Here is an 18847-nt window from a genome sequence, read left to right on the forward strand (position 1 = left end):
GTTACACCTTAAATATCCCAGGAAAGAGAAAAATGGATAAAGACGTTGTGGTCCTTATGTACAATGGAATATCACTCAGCCATGAAATCAACGTCATAAGGCTAGTAGCAACATGATGAGTGGATTTAGTTACGACGATTCTAAGTGAAATAAGTCAAACAGAAAAAGACACTTATCATAAGATATCACTTATAGAGGGAATGTAAAAACCGCTACACTTGAACTGAATTACAAATCAGAACAGCGTCACACGTTTAGAAAACACACTATGGCTGCTTAACGGGAAAGGTGAGCTGGGGTGATGCTTAAAACAAGGGTTTCAATTTAGCTCAGATACCGTTCCATAAACCCAATATGTAATAGACATGACCTACTCCTTGCTCAGTGAACTGGACTCAACACCCCCTATTCAACGCCCAAGAATATATCTGACTAGTAAGAATCTTAAAACCTATGTGTTGATATCCCTCTGTAAGTGAGTCAACTGGGTGTAAAGCGGCCTAAACACAGCAGTGAAAAGCAGCTAAACCCCATTATAAAAATCAACTACTTTTAAAAACCCGTGAAACAAAGACAGTGAAAGAGAGAGAAATTCTTACAAAATTTGTTCAGGGGCTGTGATGCCACCTGGATTGACCATATCTGGACCCACTGCTGATTGAGATATATGGGTGAACACTCTTGGGGCTGAGAGGTTTGGTGAGGTTGGGTGAGCAAAAGCAGACCCTTTTAAGTAATACTGCGTGGTACCCATCCCATGGGTCCCAAATCTCCAGGTTCAAGGGCATCTTCCTACATCGAAAACATGCATGAGACACCCAGAAGATGGTACACCGTGTGATCGGGAAAGGTTTCTAAAACGCACCTCATTTCTCATCTCCTTGTGCTCGGGTTCGCCATTCCAGCCGTTTTACTAGCAATCTCCCTCCTTGGAGAATCAGCACCTTTAACCTCCTGTTCCGTCCAGGTTGCCATTTGTCCTGAGGATGAACGGGAAGAGGGCGAAACAATGAGAGACTAGCTCTAGGTGTTGGGACAGGCACAGGTCACTCTATTTTCCCATCAGGAAGAAGAATTAACCACAGGCTCAGCCTGCCGCCCGGAACCAGAATAGGGCCTGAAGCAATCCTGCACTTTTGTGGCCAGCTCCCAAAAAAGCGAGTTGAAATATGGAGCTCAGGGGCACTGCAATTCACAAACCTGCCGAGTTATAAATGATAACTCTCGTCCACAAATATATTGAGGGAAGGCAACGAAGAGGATTTGAAAGCAAGCAAGAATTGAAGGAAACTGATTTTAGGAGGTAGATTCGAATCGCCTTTAAAGCACAGGAAAAGCGGCAAAACCTCGACAATGATGCCCTTGGCCAAAAAGGGCGTATGCTTTTTTTCCTGAATATATTCAGGAAAAAAAGCATACGCCCTTTTTGGCCAACCAAGCAACCTGCAAAGGCAAATCAGCGCTACAAAGAAGTCTCGCTTCCCATCGGTCAAAAGGACCATGCTGAATAAAGTGTCAAAACCAGAAATGCAGGGCAGGCTATGGAGAAACGGGAGCCTTGCTACGCTGATGGGCGGGATGTAAATTGCCAACAAGCACTCTGGAGAAGTGTACGGTGTGTCCTGAAACACCTAAAAAACTCAGCTTAGAGAGCATAGGGCACTTCCACTCATGGGCGTATAAATTGGGAAAACTAAAAATCAGCAAGACACAGGCACCCCAAAGTTTAGGGCTGCTCTGCTGACAAGAACCTCCACTGAGTTACACCTTAAATATCCCAGGAAAGAGAAAAATGGATAAAGACGTTGTGGTCCTTATGTACAATGGAATATCACTCAGCCATGAAATCAACGTCATAAGGCTAGTAGCAACATGATGAGTGGATTTAGGTACGACGATTCTAAGTGAAATAAGTCAAACAGAAAAAGACACTTATCATAAGATATCACTTATAGAGGGAATGTAAAAACCGCTACACTTGAACTGAATTACAAAACAGAACAGAGTCACACGTTTAGAAAACACACTATGGCTGCTTAACGGGAAAGGTGAGCTGGGGTGATGCGTAAAAGAAGGGTTTCAAATTAGCTCAGATACCGTTCCATAAACCCAATATGTAATAGACAAGACCTACTCCTTGCTCAGTGAACTGGACTCAACACCCCCTATTCAACGCCCAAGAATATATCTGACTAGTAAGAATCTTAAAACCTATGTGTTGATATCCCTCTGTAAGTGAGTCAAGTGGGTGTAAAGCGGCCTAAACACAGCAGTGAAAAGCAGCTAAACCCCATTATAAAAATCAACTACTTTTAAAAACCCGTGAAACAAAGACAGTGAAAGAGAGAGAAATTCTTACAAAATTCGTTCAGGGGCTGTGATGCCACCTGGATTGACCATATCTAGACCCACTGCTGATTGAGACATATGGGTGAACACTCTTGGGGCTGAGAGGTTTCGTGAGGTTGGGTGAGCAAAAGCAGACCCTTTTAAGTAATACTGCGTGGTACCCATCCCATGGGTCCCAAATCTCCAGGTTCAAGGGCATCTTCCTACATCGAAAACATGCATGAGACACCCAGAAGATGGTACACCGTGTGATCGGGAAAGGTTTCTAAAACGCACCTCATTTCTCATCTCCTTGTGCTCGGGTTCGCCATTCCAGCCGTTTTACTAGCAATCTCCCTCCTTGGAGAATCAGCACCTTTAACCTCCTGTTCCGTCCAGGTTGCCATTTGTCCTGAGGATGAACGGGAAGAGGGCGAAACAATGAGAGACTAGCTCTAGGTGTTGGGACAGGCACAGGTCACTCTATTTTCCCATCAGGAAGAAGAATTAACCACAGGCTCAGCCTGCCGACCGGAATCAGAATAGGGCCTGAAGCAATCATGCACTTTTGTGGCCAGCTCCCAAAAAAGCGAGTTGAAATATGGAGCTCAGGGGCACTGCAATTCACAAACCTGCCGAGTTATAAATGATAACTCTCGTCCACAAATATATTGAGGGAAGGCAACGAAGAGGATTTGAAAGCAAGGAAGAATTGAAGGAAACTGATTTTAGGAGGTAGATTCGAATCGCCTTTAAAGCACAGGAAAAGCGGCAAAACCTCGACAATGATGCCCTTGGCCAAAAAGGGCGTATGCGTTTTCTCCTGAATATATTCAGGAAAAAACGCATACGCCCTTTTTGGCCAACCAAGCAACCTGCAAAGGCAAATCAGCGCTTCAAAGAAGTCTCGCTTCCCATCGGTCAAAAGGACCATGCTGAGTAAAGTGTCTAAACCAGAAATGCAGGGCAGGCCATGGAGAAACTGGAGCCTTGCTACGCTGATGGGCGGGATGTAAATTGCCAACAGGCACTCTGGAGAAGTGTACGGTGTGTCCTGAAACACCTAAAAAACTCAGCTTAGAGAGCATAGGGCACTTCCACTCATGGGCGTATAAATTGGGAAAACTAAAAATCAGCAAGACACAGGCACCCCAAAGTTTAGGGCTGCTCTGCTGACAAGAACCTCCACTGAGTTACACCTTAAATATCCCAGGAAAGAGAAAAATGGATAAAGACGTTGTGGTCCTTATGTACAATGGAATATCACTCAGCCATGAAATCAACGTCATAATGCTAGTAGCAACATGATGAGTGGATTTAGGTACGACGATTCTAAGTGAAATAAGTCAAACAGAAAAAGACACTTATCATAAGATATCACTTATAGAGGGAATGTAAAAACCGCTACACTTGAACTGAATTACAAAACAGAACAGAGTCACACGTTTAGAAAACACACTATGGCTGCTTAACGGGAAAGGTGAGGTGGGGTGATGCGTAAAACAAGGGTTTCAAATTAGCTCAGATACCGTTCCATAAACCCAATATGTAATAGACAAGACCTACTCCTTGCTCAGTGAACTGGACTCAACACCCCCTATTCAACGCCCAAGAATATATCTGACTAGTAAGAATCTTAAAACCTATGTGTTGATATCCCTCTGTAAGTGAGTCAAGTGGGTGTAAAGCGGCCTAAACACAGCAGTGAAAAGCAGCTAAACCCCATTATAAAAATCAACTACTTTTAAAAACCCGTGAAACAAAGACAGTGAAAGAGAGACAAATTCTTACAAAATTCTTTCAGGGGCTGTGATGCCACCTGGATTGACCATATCTAGACCCACTGCTGATTGAGACATAAGGGTGGACACTCTTGCGGCTTAGAGTATTGGTGAGGTTGGGTGAGCAAACACAGACCCTTTAAAGTAATACTGCGGGGTACCCATCCCATGGGTCCCAAATCTCCAGGTTCAAGGGCATCTTCCTACATCGAAAACATGCATGAGAAACCCAGAAGATGGTACACCGTGTGATCGGGAAAGGTTTCCAAAACGCACCTCATTTCTCATCTCCTTGTGCTCGGGTTCGCCATTCCAACCGCTTTACTAGCAATCTCCCTCCTTGGAGAATCAGCACCTTTCACCTCCTGTTCCGTACAGGTAGCCATTTGTCCTGAGGATGAACGGGAAGAGGGGGAACCAATGAGAGACTAGCTCTAGGTGTTGGGACAGGCACAGGTCACTCTATTTTCCCATCAGGAAGAAGAATTAACCACAGGCTCAGCCTGCCCCCCCGGAACCAGAATAGGGCCTGAAGCAATCCTGCGCTTTTGCGGCCTGCTCCCAAAAATGCGAGTTGAAAAACGTAGCCCAGGGGCACTGCAATTCACAAACCTGCAGAGTTATCAATGATAACTCTCGTCCACAAATATATTGAGGGAAGGCAACGAAAAGGATTTGAAAGCAAGGCAGAATTGCAGGAAACTGATTTCAGGAGGTAGAATCGAATCGCCTTTAAAGCACAGGAAAAGCGGCAAAACCTCGACAATGATGCCCTTGGCCAAAAAGGGCGTATGCGTTTTTTCCTGAATATATTCAGGAAAAAACGCATACGCCCTTTTTGGCCAACCAAGCAACCTGCAAAGGCAAATCAGCGCTACAAAGAAGTCTTGCTTCCCATCGGTCAAAAGGGCCGTGCTGTATAAACTGTCAAAACCAGGAATGCAGGACAGGCCATGAAGAAACGGGAGCCTTCCTACGCTGATGGGCGGGATGTCAATTGCCAACAGCCACTCTGGAGAAGTGTACGGTGTGTCCTGAAACACCTAAAAAACTCAGCTTAGAGAGCATAGGGCACTTCCACTCATGGGCGTATAAATTGGGAAAACTAAAAATCAGCAAGACACAGGCACCCCAAAGTTTAGGGCTGCTCTTCTGACAAGAACCTCCACTGAGTTACACCTTAAATATCCCAGGAAAGAGAAAAATGGATAAAGACGTTGTGGTCCTTATGTACAATGGAATATCACTCAGCCATGAAATCAACGTCATAAGGCTAGTAGCAACATGATGAGTGGATTTAGGTACGACGATTCTAAGTGAAATAAGTCAAACAGAAAAAGACACTTATCATAAGACATCACTTATAGAGGGAATGTAAAAACCGCTACACTTGAACTGAATTACAAATCAGAACAGCGTCACACGTTTAGAAAACACACTATGGCTGCTTAACGGGAAAGGTGAGCTGGGGTGATGCGTAAAACACGGGTTTCAATTTAGCTCAGATACCGTTCCATAAACCCAATATGTAATAGACAAGACCTACTCCTTGCTCAGTGAACTGGACTCAACACCCCCTATTCAACGCCCAAGAATATATCTGACTAGTAAGAATCTTAAAACCTATGTGTTGATATCCCTCTGTAAGTGAGTCAAGTGGGTGTAAAGCGGCCTAAACACAGCAGTGAAAAGCAGCTAAACCCCATTATAAAAATCAACTACTTTTAAAAACCCGTGAAACAAAGACAGTGAAAGAGAGAGAAATTCTTACAAAATTCGTTCAGGGGCTGTGATGCCACCTGGATTGACCATATCTAGACCCACTGCTGATTGAGACATATGGGTGAACACTCTTGGGGCTGAGAGGTTTCGTGAGGTTGGGTGAGCAAAAGCAGACCCTTTTAAGTAATACTGCGTGGTACCCATCCCATGGGTCCCAAATCTCCAGGTTCAAGGGCATCTTCCTACATCGAAAACATGCATGAGACACCCAGAAGATGGTACACCGTGTGATCGGGAAAGGTTTCTAAAACGCACCTCATTTCTCATCTCCTTGTGCTCGGGTTCGCCATTCCAGCCGTTTTACTAGCAATCTCCCTCCTTGGAGAATCAGCACCTTTAACCTCCTGTTCCGTCCAGGTTGCCATTTGTCCTGAGGATGAACGGGAAGAGGGCGAAACAATGAGAGACTAGCTCTAGGTGTTGGGACAGGCACAGGTGACTCTATTTTCCCATCAGGAAGAAGAATTAACCACAGGCTCAGCCTGCCCCCCCGGAACCAGAATAGGGCCTGAAGCAATCCTGCGCTTTTGCGGCCTGCTCCCAAAAATGCGAGTTGAAAAACGTAGCCCAGGGGCACTGCAATTCACAAACCTGCAGAGTTATCAATGATAACTCTCGTCCACAAATATATTGAGGGAAGGCAACGAAAAGGATTTGAAAGCAAGGCAGAATTGCAGGAAACTGATTTCAGGAGGTAGAATCGAATCGCCTTTAAAGCACAGGAAAAGCGGCAAAACCTCGACAATGATGCCCTTGGCCAAAAAGGGCGTATGCGTTTTTTCCTGAATATATTCAGGAAAAAACGCATACGCCCTTTTTGGCCAACCAAGCAACCTGCAAAGGCAAATCAGCGCTACAAAGAAGTCTTGCTTCCCATCGGTCAAAAGGGCCGTGCTGTATAAACTGTCAAAACCAGGAATGCAGGACAGGCCATGAAGAAACGGGAGCCTTCCTACGCTGATGGGCGGGATGTCAATTGCCAACAGCCACTCTGGAGAAGTGTACGGTGTGTCCTGAAACACCTAAAAAACTCAGCTTAGAGAGCATAGGGCACTTCCACTCATGGGCGTATAAATTGGGAAAACTAAAAATCAGCAAGACACAGGCACCCCAAAGTTTAGGGCTGCTCTGCTGACAAGAACCTCCACTGAGTTACACCTTAAATATCCCAGGAAAGAGAAAAATGGATAAAGACGTTGTGGTCCTTATGTACAATGGAATATCACTCAGCCATGAAATCTACGTCATAAGGCTAGTAGCAGCTTGATGAGTGGATTTAGGTACGACGATTCTAAGTGAAATAAGTCAAACAGAAAAAGACACTTATCATAAGATATCACTTATAAAGGGAATGTAAAAACCGCTACACTTGAACTGAATTACAAATCAGAACAGCGTCACACGTTTAGAAAACACACTATGGCTGCTTAACGGGAAAGGTGAGCTGGGGTGATGCGTAAAACAAGGGTTTCAATTTAGCTCAGATACCGTTCCATAAACCCAATATGTAATAGACAAGACCTACTCCTTGCTCAGTGAACTGGACTCAACACCCCCTATTCAACGCCCAAGAATATATCTGACTAGTAAGAATCTTAAAACCTATGTGTTGATATCCCTCTGTAAGTGAGTCAAGTGGGTGTAAAGCGGCCTAAACACAGCAGTGAAAAGCAGCTAAACCCCATTATAAAAATCAACTACTTTTAAAAACCCGTGAAACAAAGACAGTGAAAGAGAGAGAAATTCTTACAAAATTCGTTCAGGGGCTGTGATGCCACCTGGATTGACCATATCTAGACCCACTGCTGATTGAGACATATGGGTGAACACTCTTGGGGCTGAGAGGTTTCGTGAGGTTGGGTGAGCAAAAGCAGACCCTTTTAAGTAATACTGCGTGGTACCCATCCCATGGGTCCCAAATCTCCAGGTTCAAGGGCATCTTCCTACATCGAAAACATGCATGAGACACCCAGAAGATGGTACACCGTGTGATCGGGAAAGGTTTCTAAAACGCACCTCATTTCTCATCTCCTTGTGCTCGGGTTCGCCATTCCAGCCGTTTTACTAGCAATCTCCCTCCTTGGAGAATCAGCACCTTTAACCTCCTGTTCCGTCCAGGTTGCCATTTGTCCTGAGGATGAACGGGAAGAGGGCGAAACAATGAGAGACTAGCTCTAGGTGTTGGGACAGGCACAGGTCACTCTATTTTCCCATCAGGAAGAAGAATTAACCACAGGCTCAGCCTGCCCCCCCGGAACCAGAATAGGGCCTGAAGCAATCCTGCGCTTTTGCGGCCTGCTCCCAAAAATGCGAGTTGAAAAACGTAGCCCAGGGGCACTGCAATTCACAAACCTGCAGAGTTATCAATGATAACTCTCGTCCACAAATATATTGAGGGAAGGCAACGAAAAGGATTTGAAAGCAAGGCAGAATTGCAGGAAACTGATTTCAGGAGGTAGAATCGAATCGCCTTTAAAGCACAGGAAAAGCGGCAAAACCTCGACAATGATGCCCTTGGCCAAAAAGGGCGTATGCGTTTTTTCCTGAATATATTCAGGAAAAAACGCATACGCCCTTTTTGGCCAACCAAGCAACCTGGAAAGGCAAATCAGCGCTACAAAGAAGTCTTGCTTCCCATCGGTCAAAAGGGCCGTGCTGTATAAACTGTCAAAACCAGGAATGCAGGACAGGCCATGAAGAAACGGGAGCCTTCCTACGCTGATGGGCGGGATGTCAATTGCCAACAGCCACTCTGGAGAAGTGTACGGTGTGTCCTGAAACACCTAAAAAACTCAGCTTAGAGAGCATAGGGCACTTCCACTCATGGGCGTATAAATTGGGAAAACTAAAAATCAGCAAGACACAGGCACCCCAAAGTTTAGGGCTGCTCTGCTGACAAGAACCTCCACTGAGTTACACCTTAAATATCCCAGGAAAGAGAAAAATGGATAAAGACGTTGTGGTCCTTATGTACAATGGAATATCACTCAGCCATGAAATCAACGTCATAAGGCTAGTAGCAACATGATGAGTGGATTTAGGTACGACGATTCTAAGTGAAATAAGTCAAACAGAAAAAGACACTTATCATAAGATATCACTTATAGAGGGAATGTAAAAACCGCTACACTTGAACTGAATTACAAATCAGAACAGCGTCACACGTTTAGAAAACACACTATGGCTGCTTAACGGGAAAGGTGAGCTGGGGTGATGCGTAAAACAAGGGTTTCAATTTAGCTCAGATACCGTTCCATAAACCCAATATGTAATAGACAAGACCTACTCCTTGCTCAGTGAACTGGACTCAACACCCCCTATTCAACGCCCAAGAATATATCTGACTAGTAAGAATCTTAAAACCTATGTGTTGATATCCCTCTGTAAGTGAGTCAAGTGGGTGTAAAGCGGCCTAAACACAGCAGTGAAAAGCAGCTAAACCCCATTATAAAAATCAACTACTTTTAAAAACCCGTGAAACAAAGACAGTGAAAGAGAGAGAAATTCTTACAAAATTCGTTCAGGGGCTGTGATGCCACCTGGATTGACCATATCTGGACCCACTGCTGATTGAGATATATGGGTGAACACTCTTGGGGCTGAGAGGTTTGGTGAGGTTGGGTGAGCAAAAGCAGACCCTTTTAAGTAATACTGCGTGGTACCCATCCCATGGGTCCCAAATCTCCAGGTTCAAGGGCATCTTCCTACATCGAAAACATGCATGAGACACCCAGAAGATGGTACACCGTGTGATCGGGAAAGGTTTCTAAAACGCACCTCATTTCTCATCTCCTTGTGCTCGGGTTCGCCATTCCAGCCGTTTTACTAGCAATCTCCCTCCTTGGAGAATCAGCACCTTTAACCTCCTGTTCCGTCCAGGTTGCCATTTGTCCTGAGGATGAACGGGAAGAGGGCGAAACAATGAGAGACTAGCTCTAGGTGTTGGGACAGGCACAGGTCACTCTATTTTCCCATCAGGAAGAAGAATTAACCACAGGCTCAGCCTGCCGACCGGAACCAGAATAGGGCCTGAAGCAATCCTGCACTTTTGTGGCCAGCTCCCAAAAAAGCGAGTTGAAATATGGAGCTCAGGGGCACTGCAATTCACAAACCTGCCGAGTTATAAATGATAACTCTCGTCCACAAATATATTGAGGGAAGGCAATGAAGAGGATTTGAAAGCAAGGAAGAATTGAAGGAAACTGATTTTAGGAGGTAGATTCGAATCGCCTTTAAAGCACAGGAAAAGCGGCAAAACCTCGACAATGATGCCCTTGGCCAAAAAGGGCGTATGCGTTTTCTCCTGAATATATTCAGGAAAAAACGCATACGCCCTTTTTGGCCAACCAAGCAACCTGCAAAGGCAAATCAGCGCTACAAAGAAGTCTCGCTTCCCATCGGTCAAAAGGACCATGCTGAGTAAAGTGTCTAAACCAGAAATGCAGGGCAGGCCATGGAGAAACTGGAGCCTTGCTACGCTGATGGGCGGGATGTAAATTGCCAACAGGCACTCTGGAGAAGTGTACGGTGTGTCCTGAAACACCTAAAAAACTCAGCTTAGAGAGCATAGGGCACTTCCACTCATGGGCGTATAAATTGGGAAAACTAAAAATCAGCAAGACACAGGCACCCCAAAGTTTAGGGCTGCTCTGCTGACAAGAACCTCCACTGAGTTACACCTTAAATATCCCAGGAAAGAGAAAAATGGATAAAGACGTTGTGGTCCTTATGTACAATGGAATATCACTCAGCCATGAAATCAACGTCATAAGGCTAGTAGCAACATGATGAGTGGATTTAGGTACGACGATTCTAAGTGAAATAAGTCAAACAGAAAAAGACACTTATCATAAGATATCACTTATAGAGGGAATGTAAAAACCGCTACACTTGAACTGAATTACAAAACAGAACAGAGTCACACGTTTAGAAAACACACTATGGCTGCTTAACGGGAAAGGTGAGGTGGGGTGATGCGTAAAACAAGGGTTTCAAATTAGCTCAGATACCGTTCCATAAACCCAATATGTAATAGACAAGACCTACTCCTTGCTCAGTGAACTGGACTCAACACCCCCTATTCAACGCCCAAGAATATATCTGACTAGTAAGAATCTTAAAACCTATGTGTTGATATCCCTCTGTAAGTGAGTCAAGTGGGTGTAAAGCGGCCTAAACACAGCAGTGAAAAGCAGCTAAACCCCATTATAAAAATCAACTACTTTTAAAAACCCGTGAAACAAAGACAGTGAAAGAGAGACAAATTCTTACAAAATTCGTTCAGGGGCTGTGATGCCACCTGGATTGACCATATCTAGACCCACTGCTGATTGAGACATAAGGGTGGACACTCTTGCGGCTTAGAGTATTGGTGAGGTTGGGTGAGCAAACACAGACCCTTTAAAGTAATACTGCGGGGTACCCATCCCATGGGTCCCAAATCTCCAGGTTCAAGGGCATCTTCCTACATCGAAAACATGCATGAGAAACCCAGAAGATGGTACACCGTGTGATCGGGAAAGGTTTCCAAAACGCACCTCATTTCTCATCTCCTTGTGCTCGGGTTCGCCATTCCAACCGCTTTACTAGCAATCTCCCTCCTTGGAGAATCAGCACCTTTCACCTCCTGTTCCGTACAGGTAGCCATTTGTCCTGAGGATGAACGGGAAGAGGGGGAACCAATGAGAGACTAGCTCTAGGTGTTGGGACAGGCACAGGTCACTCTATTTTCCCATCAGGAAGAAGAATTAACCACAGGCTCAGCCTGCGCCCCCGGAACCAGAATAGGGCCTGAAGCAATCCTGCGCTTTTGCGGCCTGCTCCCAAAAATGCGAGTTGAAAAACGTAGCCCAGGGGCACTGCAATTCACAAACCTGCAGAGTTATCAATGATAACTCTCGTCCACAAATATATTGAGGGAAGGCAACGAAAAGGATTTGAAAGCAAGGCAGAATTGCAGGAAACTGATTTCAGGAGGTAGAATCGAATCGCCTTTAAAGCACAGGAAAAGCGGCAAAACCTCGACAATGATGCCCTTGGCCAAAAAGGGCGTATGCGTTTTTTCCTGAATATATTCAGGAAAAAACGCATACGCCCTTTTTGGCCAACCAAGCAACCTGGAAAGGCAAATCAGCGATACAAAGAAGTCTCGATTCCCATCGGTCAAAAGGGCCGTGCTGTATAAACTGTTAAAACCAGGAATGCAGGACAGGCCATGAAGAAACGGGAGCCTTCCTACGCTGATGGGCGGGATGTCAATTGCCAACAGCCACTCTGGAGAAGTGTACGGTGTGTCCTGAAACACCTAAAAAACTCAGCTTAGAGAGCATAGGGCACTTCCACTCATGGGCGTATAAATTGGGAAAACTAAAAATCAGCAAGACACAGGCACCCCAAAGTTTAGGGCTGCTCTGCTGACAAGAACCTCCACTGAGTTACACCTTAAATATCCCAGGAAAGAGAAAAATGGATAAAGACGTTGTGGTCCTTATGTACAATGGAATATCACTCAGCCATGAAATCAACGTCATAAGGCTAGTAGCAACATGATGAGTGGATTTAGGTACGACGATTCTAAGTGAAATAAGTCAAACAGAAAAAGACACTTATCATAAGATATCACTTATAGAGGGAATGTAAAAACCGCTACACTTGAACTGAATTACAAATCAGAACAGCGTCACACGTTTAGAAAACACACTATGGCTGCTTAACGGGAAAGGAGAGCTGGGGTGATGCGTAAAACAAGGGTTTCAATTTAGCTCAGATACCGTTCCATAAACCCAATATGTAATAGACAAGACCTACTCCTTGCTCAGTGAACTGGACTCAACACCCCCTATTCAACGCCCAAGAATATATCTGACTAGTAAGAATCTTAAAACCTATGTGTTGATATCCCTCTGTAAGTGAGTCAAGTGGGTGTAAAGCGGCCTAAACACAGCAGTGAAAAGCAGCTAAACCCCATTATAAAAATCAACTACTTTTAAAAACCCGTGAAACAAAGACAGTGAAAGAGAGAGAAATTCTTACAAAATTCGTTCAGGGGCTGTGATGCCACCTGGATTGACCATATCTAGACCCACTGCTGATTGAGACATATGGGTGAACACTCTTGGGGCTGAGAGGTTTCGTGAGGTTGGGTGAGCAAAAGCAGACCCTTTTAAGTAATACTGCGTGGTACCCATCCCATGGGTCCCAAATCTCCAGGTTCAAGGGCATCTTCCTACATCGAAAACATGCATGAGACACCCAGAAGATGGTACACCGTGTGATCGGGAAAGGTTTCTAAAACGCACCTCATTTCTCATCTCCTTGTGCTCGGGTACGCCATTCCAGCCGTTTTACTAGCAATCTCCCTCCTTGGAGAATCAGCACCTTTAACCTCCTGTTCCGTCCAGGTTGCCATTTGTCCTGAGGATGAACGGGAAGAGGGCGAAACAATGAGAGACTAGCTCTAGGTGTTGGGACAGGCACAGGTCACTCTATTTTCCCATCAGGAAGAAGAATTAACCACAGGCTCAGCCTGCCGCCCGGAACCAGAATAGGGCCTGAAGCAATCCTGCACTTTTGTGGCCAGCTCCCAAAAAAGCGAGTTGAAATATGGAGCTCAGGGGCACTGCAATTCACAAACCTGCCGAGTTATAAATGATAACTCTCGTCCACAAATATATTGAGGGAAGGCAACGAAGAGGATTTGAAAGCAAGGAAGAATTGAAGGAAACTGATTTTAGGAGGTAGATTCGAATCGCCTTTAAAGCACAGGAAAAGCGGCAAAACCTCGACAATGATGCCCTTGGCCAAAAAGGGCGTATGCGTTTTCTCCTGAATATATTCAGGAAAAAACGCATACGCCCTTTTTGGCCAACCAAGCAACCTGCAAAGGCAAATCAGCGCTACAAAGAAGTCTTGCTTCCCATCGGTCAAAAGGACCATGCTGAGTAAAGTGTCTAAACCAGAAATGCAGGGCAGGCCATGGAGAAACTGGAGCCTTGCTACGCTGATGGGCGGGATGTAAATTGCCAACAGGCACTCTGGAGAAGTGTACGGTGTGTCCTGAAACACCTAAAAAACTCAGCTTAGAGAGCATAGGGCACTTCCACTCATGGGCGTATAAATTGGGAAAACTAAAAATCAGCAAGACACAGGCACCCCAAAGTTTAGGGCTGCTCTGCTGACAAGAACCTCCACTGAGTTACACCTTAAATATCCCAGGAAAGAGAAAAATGGATAAAGACGTTGTGGTCCTTATGTACAATGGAATATCACTCAGCCATGAAATCAACGTCATAAGGCTAGTAGCAACATGATGAGTGGATTTAGGTACGACGATTCTAAGTGAAATAAGTCAAACAGAAAAAGACACTTATCATAAGATATCACTTATAGAGGGAATGTAAAAACCGCTACACTTGAACTGAATTACAAAACACAACAGAGTCAAACGTTTAGAAAACACACTATGGCTGCTTAACGGGAAAGGTGAGGTGGGGTGATGCGTAAAACAAGGGTTTCAAATTAGCTCAGATACCGTTCCATAAACCCAATATGTAATAGACAAGACCTACTCCTTGCTCAGTGAACTGGACTCAACACCCCCTATTCAACGCCCAAGAATATATCTGACTAGTAAGAATCTTAAAACCTATGTGTTGATATCCCTCTGTAAGTGAGTCAAGTGGGTGTAAAGCGGCCTAAACACAGCAGTGAAAAGCAGCTAAACCCCATTATAAAAATCAACTACTTTTAAAAACCCGTGAAACAAAGACAGTGAAAGAGAGAGAAATTCTTACAAAATTCGTTCAGGGGCTGTGATGCCACCTGGATTGACCATATCTAGACCCACTGCTGATTGAGACATATGGGTGAACACTCTTGGGGCTGAGAGGTTTCGTGAGGTTGGGTGAGCAAAAGCAGACCCTTTTAAGTAATACTGCGTGGTACCCATCCCATGGGTCCCAAATCTCCAGGTTCAAGGGCATCTTCCTACATCGAAAACATGCATGAGACACCCAGAAGATGGTACACCGTGTGATCGGGAAAGGTTTCTAAAACGCACCTCATTTCTCATCTCCTTGTGCTCGGGTTCGCCATTCCAGCCGTTTTACTAGCAATCTCCCTCCTTGGAGAATCAGCACCTTTAACCTCCTGTTCCGTCCAGGTTGCCATTTGTCCTGAGGATGAACGGGAAGAGGGCGAAACAATGAGAGACTAGCTCTAGGTGTTGGGACAGGCACAGGTCACTCTATTTTCCCATCAGGAAGAAGAATTAACCACAGGCTCAGCCTGCCGCCCGGAACCAGAATAGGGCCTGAAGCAATCCTGCACTTTTGTGGCCAGCTCCCAAAAAAGCGAGTTGAAATATGGAGCTCAGGGGCACTGCAATTCACAAACCTGCTGAGTTATAAATGATAACTCTCGTCCACAAATATATTGAGGGAAGGCAACGAAGAGGATTTGAAAGCAAGGAAGAATTGAAGGAAACTGATTTTAGGAGGTAGATTCGAATCGCCTTTAAAGCACAGGAAAAGCGGCAAAACCTCGACAATGATGCCCTTGGCCAAAAAGGGCGTATGCGTTTTCTCCTGAATATATTCAGGAAAAAACGCATACGCCCTTTTTGGCCAACCAAGCAACCTGCAAAGGCAAATCAGCGCTACAAAGAAGTCTCGCTTCCCATCGGTCAAAAGGACCATGCTGAGTAAAGTGTCTAAACCAGAAATGCAGGGCAGGCCATGGAGAAACTGGAGCCTTGCTACGCTGATGGGCGGGATGTAAATTGCCAACAGGCACTCTGGAGAAGTGTACGGTGTGTCCTGAAACACCTAAAAAACTCAGCTTAGAGAGCATAGGGCACTTCCACTCATGGGCGTATAAATTGGGAAAACTAAAAATCAGCAAGACACAGGCACCCCAAAGTTTAGGGCTGCTCTGCTGACAAGAACCTCCACTGAGTTACACCTTAAATATCCCAGGAAAGAGAAAAATGGATAAAGACGTTGTGGTCCTTATGTACAATGGAATATCACTCAGCCATGAAATCAACGTCATAAGGCTAGTAGCAACATGATGAGTGGATTTAGGTACGACGATTCTAAGTGAAATAAGTCAAACAGAAAAAGACACTTATCATAAGATATCACTTATAGAGGGAATGTAAAAACCGCTACACTTGAACTGAATTACAAAACAGAACAGAGTCACACGTTTAGAAAACACACTATGGCTGCTTAACGGGAAAGGTGAGGTGGGGTGATGCGTAAAACAAGGGTTTCAAATTAGCTCAGATACCGTTCCATAAACCCAATATGTAATAGACAAGACCTACTCCTTGCTCAGTGAACTGGACTCAACACCCCCTATTCAACGCCCAAGAATATATCTGACTAGTAAGAATCTTAAAACCTATGTGTTGATATCCCTCTGTAAGTGAGTCAAGTGGGTGTAAAGCGGCCTAAACACAGCAGTGAAAAGCAGCTAAACCCCATTATAAAAATCAACTACTTTTAAAAACCCGTGAAACAAAGACAGTGAAAGAGAGAGAAATTCTTACAAAATTCGTTCAGGGGCTGTGATGCCACCTGGATTGACCATATCTAGACCCACTGCTGATTGAGACATATGGGTGAACACTCTTGGGGCTGAGAGGTTTGGTGAGGTTGGGTGAGCAAAAGCAGACCCTTTTAAGTAATACTGCGTGGTACCCATCCCATGGGTCCCAAATCTCCAGGTTCAAGGGCATCTTCCTACATCGAAAACATGCATGAGACACCCAGAAGATGGTACACCGTGTGATCGGGAAAGGTTTCTAAAACGCACCTCATTTCTCATCTCCTTGTGCTCGGGTTCGCCATTCCAGCCGTTTTACTAGCAATCTCCCTCCTTGGAGAATCAGCACCTTTAACCTCCTGTTCCGTCCAGGTTGCCATTTGTCCTGAGGATGAACGGGAAGAGGGCGAAACAATGAGAGACTAGCTCTAGGTGTTGGGACAGGCACAGGTGACTCTATTTTCCCATCAGGAAGAAGAATTAACCACAGGCTCAGCCTGCCCCCCCGGAACCAGAATAGGGCCTGAAGCAATCCTGCGCTTTTGCGGCCTGCTCCCAAAAATGCGAGTTGAAAAACGTAGCCCAGGGGCACTGCAATTCACAAACCTGCAGAGTTATCAATGATAACTCTCGTCCACAAATATATTGAGGGAAGGCAACGAAAAGGATTTGAAAGCAAGGCAGAATTGCAGGAAACTGATTTCAGGAGGTAGAATCGAATCGCCTTTAAAGCACAGGAAAAGCGGCAAAACCTCGACAATGATGCCCTTGGCCAAAAAGGGCGTATGCGTTTTCTCCTGAATATATTCAGGAAAAAACGCATACGCCCTTTTTGGCCAACCAAGCAACCTGCAAAGGCAAATCAGCGCTACAAAGAAGTCTCGCTTCCCATCGGTCAAAAGGACCATGCTGAGTAAAGTGTCTAAACCAGAAATGCAGGGCAGGCCATGGAGAAACTGGAGCCTTGCTACGCTGATGGGCGGGATGTAAATTGCCAACAGGCACTCTGGAGAAGTGTACGGTGTGTCCTGAAACACCTAAAAAACTCAGCTTAGAGAGCATAGGGCACTTCCACTCATGGGCGTATAAATTGGGAAAACTAAAAATCAGCAAGACACAGGCACCCCAAAGTTTAGGGCTGCTCTGCTGACAAGAACCTCCACTGAGTTACACCTTAAATATCCCAGGAAAGAGAAAAATGGATAAAGACGTTGTGGTCCTTATGTACAATGGAATATCACTCAGCCATGAAATCAACGTCATAAGGCTAGTAGCAACATGATGAGTGGATTTAGGTACGACGATTCTAAGTGAAATAAGTCAAACAGAAAAAGACACTTATCATAAGATATCACTTATAGAGGGAATGTAAAAACCGCTACACTTGAACTGAATTACAAATCAGAACAGCGTCACACGTTTAGAAAACACACTATGGCTGCTTAACGGGAAAGGTGAGCTGGGGTGATGCGTAAAACAAGGGTTTCAATTTAGCTCAGATACCGTTCCATAAACCCAATATGTAATAGACAAGACCTACTCCTTGCTCAGTGAACTGGACTCAACACCCCCTATTCAACGCCCAAGAATATATCTGACTAGTAAGAATCTTAAAACCTATGTGTTGATATCCCTCTGTAAGTGAGTCAAGTGGGTGTAAAGCGGCCTAAACACAGCAGTGAAAAGCAGCTAAACCCCATTATAAAAATCAACTACTTTTAAAAACCCGTGAAACAAAGACAGTGAAAGAGAGAGAAATTCTTACAAAATTCGTTCAGGGGCTGTGATGCCACCTGGATTGACCATATCTAGACCCACTGCTGATTGAGACATATGGGTGAACACTCTTGGGGCTGAGAGGTTTGGTGAGGTTGGGTGAGCAAAAGCAGACCCTTTTAAGTAATACTGCGTGGTACCCATCCCATGGGTCCCAAATCTCCAGGTTCAAGGGCATCTTCCTACATCGAAAACATGCATGAGACACCCAGAAGATGGTACACCGTGTGATCGGGAAAGGTTTCTAAAACGCACCTCATTTCTAATCTCCTTGTGCTCGGGTTCGCCATTCCAGCCGTTTTACTAGCAATCTCCCTCCTTGGAGAATCAGCACCTTTAACCTCCTGTTCCGTCCAGGTTGCCATTTGTCCTGAGGATGAACGGGAAGAGGGCGAAACAATGAGAGACTAGCTCTAGGTGTTGGGACAGGCACAGGTGACTCTATTTTCCCATCAGGAAGAAGAATTAACCACAGGCTCAGCCTGCCGCCCGGAACCAGAATAGGGCCTGAAGCAATCCTGCACTTTTGTGGCCAGCTCCCAAAAAAGCGAGTTGAAATATGGAGCTCAGGGGCACTGCAATTCACAAACCTGCCGAGTTATAAATGATAACTCTCGTCCACGAATATATTG

Source organism: Eschrichtius robustus, chromosome 1, assembly GCF_028021215.1.
Source record: "Eschrichtius robustus isolate mEscRob2 chromosome 1, mEscRob2.pri, whole genome shotgun sequence".
NCBI classification, from domain to species: Eukaryota; Metazoa; Chordata; class Mammalia; order Artiodactyla; family Eschrichtiidae; genus Eschrichtius; species Eschrichtius robustus.